The sequence below is a fragment of the Cololabis saira genome, unplaced genomic scaffold, assembly GCF_033807715.1.
Source record: "Cololabis saira isolate AMF1-May2022 unplaced genomic scaffold, fColSai1.1 scf078, whole genome shotgun sequence".
NCBI lineage: Eukaryota > Metazoa > Chordata > Actinopteri > Beloniformes > Belonidae > Cololabis > Cololabis saira.
Window position 1 is genome coordinate 23,547 of NW_026906242.1, and position 6,979 is coordinate 30,525.

Sequence of the window (6,979 nt, forward strand, 5' to 3'; positions counted from 1 at the left end):
GCAGCTACCCTGGGGGACTCCACAGTCCAATGACTTACTATGCGATAAGGCACCTTTTAAAATAAACTTTTTGTGACCTTTCAGACAGATAGCTCTTAAACCATTGAATTGCAGAAAAATTAAAACCATAATTAATGAGTTTAGAAATTAAAATGTCATGCTCAATCACATCAAAGGCAGCACTGAAGTCAAGCAATGCTGTTCCCACAAGCATCGAGTCATCAATTGATGTTAACCAGTTATTGGACATCTGTGTCATTGCAGTGCAGTTGGAGTGGCCAGACCTATAAGCATGTTGGAACATTGTTGTTAAATCATTGTAAGAAAAGTAATCTTGTACTTGCTTGAATACTATCATCTCCAATAATTTACTGAGAACAGGTAAAATACTTATAGGCCTACTATTTGGACCGCAGAAAGTTGATTTTGTATATTTGGGTAAAGGAATGATCTAACCCTCCTTCCAAAGTTTAGGACACACACCACTAATCAGACACCTGTTGAACATGTGACAGAGAAGCTTCGAAATTACCGCAGCAGATGATCTCAATAGCCTATTGTCCAAGTTGTCCATTCCAGCAGACCCACCAACAGTCAAAGATTTCAGCAGCAATTCCACCCGCAAAACACTGACCAGATGACATTCAAAATGACATAACTTGTTTTTCATAATTAATTTTTTTATCAGCTCATCTGAGTTAGTATCAACAGTACAATGCATTTTCTCTCTGAGTTTAGAACCCTTGTTAACAAAATAATCCTTGAAATAATTTGCAATCTGAGTTGGCTTATTTAAATAAACTCCATTCAGTTCAACAAAAGAGGTACAGGTAGATTTTTTCCCCATAATTTCATTAAGTACATTCCATAATTTCTTACTGTCCGTACCGCTGTCAGAAATTCTTTTCTGATAGAAGTTTTTTCTTTTTGACTCTGTTCACTTTGGTCACATGATGCCTTTGTATACAATAAAGTTTTCTGTCCACAAGAGAACCCGAGAGAACAGCAACCTTCTTAGTCCTTTGAGCCATTAAACTCTTTAATTCAGAATCAATCCAAGGAGCACTTTTGGCTTTAACTGTAAACTTTTTTAACTGAGCATGACTGTTAACAACTCTCAATAGCACATACTTAATGTTATCCAGCTCAGTGAGAAAATTATCCTCATTGAATATCTTATAAGTTCTTTTTACCATAATATTGGGACAGGCTTTAGGACGCTTTTTTCTCCTGGAGACAGCCACACAGTTATGGTCACTAAACTGGTACAAAAACAGGTGTGGAGCACATATCAGGGGTATTAGTGAAAATATGATGGATACATTTTGATGTTGGAGATCTAGCAGTGTTAATAGAAATTCTTGTAGGTTGATAAATTAATTGGGATAAACCACACATATCAGTCATATATTTAAGCTTGTTCTTGAGAGCACACTCATCAGATAGCCAATCAATGTTCAGATCACCCATCCAGTACATCTCTCCGTTTTCTTCAGTCACTTTATCTAGCATATTACATAATGCATTTAAATATTCTATCCTGACACTAGGTGGCCTGTAACAACATCCAACAAGTATTGGTTTTAAATAGGGGAGATGTACCTGCAGCCATAACATTTCAACATCATCAACCATCAAGTCATGTCTCAATTTAACAGGATAATGGTCATGTATTAGAATGGCCACACCTCCAAACCTATTTCTATCATGTCTATAAATTGAATAGCCACTTATAGAAACTTCTGAATTGTTTATAAAACTGTCCAGGAGGTTTCAGAAATTGCAAGAATATCTATATTGTTCAATTGCAAAAATAAAGAAAGGTCTTGGATTTTATTCCTCAAACTACATGTTAATATGTGCAAGGACTAAGCCTGAGGGTAGTTTGTTTATACCAGTCATCTTATCACATACCTCAAGTTGTTAAATCATCATCACATTCATCAGACATATTGATCCAGCTCTGAAAGTTCATGGATAAGCAGTGTATTTGCAACCTCTGGGTTTCCATTAAGCTTAATGTAGATCTTACAGGTGGCAGTCCAGGTGGCTTGTATTTTGTTATCCTTCCTCAGAACACGTGCTTGGCGGGCAATGTAGGCGTTTCTCCTCGTCAGGTGATCATTTAGATATACACTAGAGCACTTCAGCTTCCGGCCTTGCTTCAGGACATCCGCCTTTCGTTTTCTGAGGATTGTGTGTGTGTTTCCCTGAAGAGTTCATGCACACCTATGGGTGTGTGTGTGTGTGTGTGTGTGTGTGTGTGTGTGTGTGTCAGAGAGAGTAGAGCTAGTGAGTGTGTGTCTGTGTTTGAGTGACTGAATGAGTGAGTCTATGCATGTACTCTGCATGTAGAGTAAAAACTGTGGGAGTATGATGATAATGTATGGAAGAAAGTGGAAAAATCTTGAAGGCTTGGAGCTTGAAGTGAGCGATGACATCATTGCACATGTGCGTGTGTCTGTATCCATTTGCCCAGATGATAATCATATGGTCAAACAACAGTTAATCCAATACATTTAGAAATTAAATGATATAATAATCATCAATAACACCTCTATTATATGGAACACCAGGACAAAACCAGTACTGTACAAACATGTTGTTTATTAAATGTCAAATATTCAACAAAGTAAACAACTCTGATTCAAGTAAATTGTTCTGCATAACATTTTACATATGTCTTTAAGTAGTATATGGTTTTACACAATATTAATCTTGAAGTGAATTAAGCTTAAGATAATATTTCAAAAATATAAAAATTATGCAAGAATGAAATTACAGATGCATTCAAAATTGTATGGGTGCAGACAAGATCATTGTGCTAATAATACAATTGTAATTTAGATCATCAAAAGGTAAGTAATAATCATGTGGACAACATTCATTAAGAACATAAAGATAAAACAATATAATGCAGTTAAGTGTATGATCATAAAAACATGTCAAGAATTAAATTTTGAGAGAATTGAAGCCTTACAATGCAGAACAAAAGAATAGAGAAGTCTGGGTCAATCTACCATGATTTGTCAGACCAAGAGCCTCTCATTAAAATATCAAAAACTGAACTGTTATTGTGACAATTAAAGTTGCAAATATGGACAATAGACTTCCATTCACAACAGATGTGAGGACAAAATAAGTCCTGAGTCCTTTACAAGGATTGAGACTCACAGAGGTCAAAGGTCCACATCAAAACCAGTGAGGATCCCTCTGTCTGATGGGCATTCATGTGGCAGCAGAATGTCTTTGGACAGTGCAGAGCAGTGGTCATCTTCCTCTTTCCTGAATACACAAAAGCAGAGATATCAGCACAACATACATCATAGTTATTTCTGAATTTAAATTCAGTATACAAATTAGCCTTACAATTGCTCACACACCAGGACAATAGAAAATCTTACGTCTGTGTGGTTGCTGCATCAATAGAGTTGTCTCCAGAGCTGCTGTTGTCACTTGGTCTGCTACCTGGATCTGTTGTAGCCCTGATTTGGAAACAAAGAAATAATCAATAAGTTGTAGTTTTCAAAGCAAGTGAATCATCAAGAAGAAAGCTGCATACATTGGCAGAGCATCTGGCTGATGAGCACCTGCCTGAGACACATTGAACTGCTGCTGTGGCCCCTTGGACACATGTTGGACCGTCTAGGAAGTCTCGCTGATGCAGCAGAGTGCTGCTACATTGCTGCAGCTCTTCCCATGACCAACCGCAGGTCATCCATGGCTCTACTGGCTCCTGCTGCTCCTGGACCCTTCCTGTAGCCAGCCCAGGTATGCCTGATCCTGGCTGTACACCAAAGGAGAATGAAAACAACTTTATACATGTGTGTTGAAAAGTTTTTTTAACATAAGATTAAAAAACTTCAAAGAAATGTGAGCATTGAAAAGTCAAATCAAACTAACATCTAACAGTATACTCACCTCTGTCTGTAAGTGCACCTTGCCTGCATCCTCAGTGGCTCTGTAAGTACAACTGACAATATTACACCTGCAGGGGGACTATTCACCCATAGCTGGGACAGCGGTTGACAGGCACCAGGGTTTATCCACACAGTGGTGGCCCTGACGCCGTGTCTCTGGGGCCCGCTGCTGCTCCGAGATCCCCTGCAGTTTAGCCTGGGACCGTGAGGTACCCAGTTTCCGTGTGTGGCCCCGGGGAGGCACTGCAGGAGTCTTGGTAGTGGAGAGGCTTTGTACTGGCAGGAGGAAGCTAACTAAGTCAACTTCTTTTTTTCACCCTCCATTCAGAAGGCTAGCCAGCGGCAGAAGCAGTGAGCAGAGAGCAGCACAATGCAGCAACATGCACTAGCTCCAAGCACCACACTACTGCACTAGACGCTTCACACATACCCTGTGTTAGCACACAGCAGTGTGTGCTAACACACACACACAGACGCACACACACGCGCACACACACACACACACACACACACACGCGCGCAGACAGACGCACACGCAGACAAACACAGATGACAGACATACACAAAAACAGATAAACAGAGAGGGGGTGCTAGAGAGGGAAAGGTGGGGAAGGAAGAGAGAAGGGGAGGGAATGACAAGGATGTGGATGAAAATACTTACCGTATACCTACCGAATACCTACCATTTCATCTGGGCTGGGCACCTTTTCCGAATTAAACAACATACCTACAAGGGCTCTTTTCCACAATAAAAGACCACAAGAGGAAACCTTTCTCAACCCAAAACCACCATGAGTTGGACCCCAGGCCATATTCACCATAAGCATCCAGATACCAAAAGAAAATAACACAATGAACCACAAGAACTACCCTAACAACAACTACCCTAACAACAACAACAGGCCATCTTGCTCAACCCCAACCACCATCAACAACAAGCTGTGAACTCTGCCAAAGAGTACTTCACAGATGACTTGGATCCGAGGCCACATTCCCCACAGGCATCCAGACACAACACCACTAAAGCAAAACCACTTCACTCAGAAGACAAGCCTCCCGCTTCTGGCGAAGTCAAAACACAGTACACCGGATCGTGATAACTGTGATACGATTGCAGCACACCTGATTGAAGGCAACATTGTGGTTGCGATATGTAAATATGATCAATCAGTGTCCGCTTTTCGGTCGTTGCAGCGGAAACAAGCTGGCTATAGCCTCTGGACCGAAACAACTCCCATATGGCTTTCTTCCCTTTGGAGAGCAAGTCTTCATTGAAGTCTCCACAAACCACTACAGGCTGGCAACCCATCATCTCTAAAGTGTCCAAGAGGCTTTGCATGTTTGCAAGAAACACGTCAAGTTGGATATTTGGTGGTCTGTACACAGTGGCTATCAATGCTCTGACAGGACCCTCAACCTTGACGACGGCGAATTCAAGGTCGGGCACATTTTGAATGTACCGTCGGGCCTCTGCTTGTAGACAGCTCCTGTAGTACACTGCAACTCCACCTCCATCTTTCATAGCCATATCCGCTCTGTTAGAATATGAGACATTTCTGTTGCGCGCAAACATCTCATATCCCTCCAGCTGGAAGTCTGGAGAAACAAATGATCCCGACAGATGGGATTCGGTGATGCACAGGACATCAGCAAGTCTGAATTCATGGTGGGACCTGATGTCCTCCATGTGCGACGGAAGTCCTTGACAATTGTGATGGACTATTGTCAAAGTTGGACCAGTGTGGTCTGCGGTCTTGACAAAGTGCAAAAGCGGTCTTGCACTCTCGAATGAGGCGTGACTCATAGTCTCCATTGATGTGGTGATTTTAGGATTCGCATAGATCTTCTTTTCTTCAAAGTCTCTGATCCATAGTCCTTGAAGTGAGGTCGTCCGGCTCAGGGCGACATAGGCCATTCCGGGTTCAAAAATGTGCTTCAAGGACACCACAGCAGACTGCACAGTCATGCCTTGCACTTTATGAGCTGTACAGCCGAAGGCCAGCTTCATCGGGAACTGCCGTCGAACCATCCCCCTTATGCTCGTGCTTTCCTCGAACCTTTCCACGTACACCAAGTTATCCTCCGCCCCTTGAATCTTCTTGCGGAATTTCTGGCCTGCCGTGGGATTATCCAATTCGAGTCCAATGAGCTTGACCACAGTCAGTCCGTCTTCGGTGGTGGTGACAATGTTGGCAATTGTTCCAAAAGTGCCATTTACAATCCCGTCCTCAATATCGAGATTCCTGATCACCATGACTCGTGCTCCTTGAGCCGCTTGCAGGTTGTCAGGTAAATCCCTTTTATTGCCTTTAAAGGAATCATACGCAGGTTTCATTTCTCCAGTTCGCAGATCTTTTCTAAAGTCTTGCGCTGGAATCTCTACAACTTGCAACTTTAAGGCAGTTAAAATTGCAGCGTTGTGCTCGTCAACCTCTTTGTTGGTGGCAAAGATATGAAGGGCGTCTGTCGGACAATCTCCGGCCTCCACAACGGCCTGAGCGAGCAGAGCTTCGTCATCCGCGCTGAGCGGATCCTCCTTATTCCTGGTTCTAATCCTGTTCAAGAGCTCGGCAAAAGTGCGATCATCTTTCTGCCGCATTATCTCTGTCAGATTGACCAGCTTGAAATCTTGCCAGAGGTCGAGCACATCATCCTCAAAAACGCATAGCGGTTTGCCTTTACCAAGGGGCGGCAGTTGGTAAAAGTCGCCAACTGCAAGGACAGACATCCCTCCAAATGGTCTCCTGTTTCCTCTGATCTGCTGAAATCTCCAGTGGACATAGGAAAACAGATCCTTAGAGACCATGGATATCTCATCAATAATCAAGATCTCCGCATTGGAAGTGTTACCCTCACTTCGTCCAGTGTGTTTCCGAGACCTTGATACGGAGGTTTCAGGCTTCTCGGCAGCTTCAGCAGTGAGTGCAGTGTTTTGCCAGAGATATTGAAAGCGGCGGTGCCAGTAAACGCCGCCAACAGCACTGAAGGCTTAGACATGTCACCTTCATTGCGAAACCTGGGAAGTTGGCGCAGAATCTTGGTGGCCTCCTGATAAACAC

At 42.6% G+C, this 6,979-nt stretch overlaps 1 long non-coding RNA gene across 2 annotated transcripts; it reads right to left on the reverse strand.

Annotated features, from left to right (window-relative positions):
• Window positions 1-2,647: 2,647 nt before the first annotated feature.
• On the reverse strand, window positions 2,648-4,374 carry LOC133437232 (uncharacterized). Of its 2 annotated transcripts, none has more exons than XR_009780697.1 (4): window positions 3,922-4,374; window positions 3,591-3,787; window positions 3,405-3,485; window positions 2,648-3,285 (listed from the first exon to the last, which is right to left on the reverse strand). It is a non-coding gene; the product is annotated as an uncharacterized LOC133437232 (long non-coding RNA). The 2 variants fall into 2 exon arrangements; XR_009780696.1 differs by having other exon boundaries at window positions 3,563-3,787.
• Between the last annotated feature and the right edge of the window lie 2,605 nt (window positions 4,375-6,979).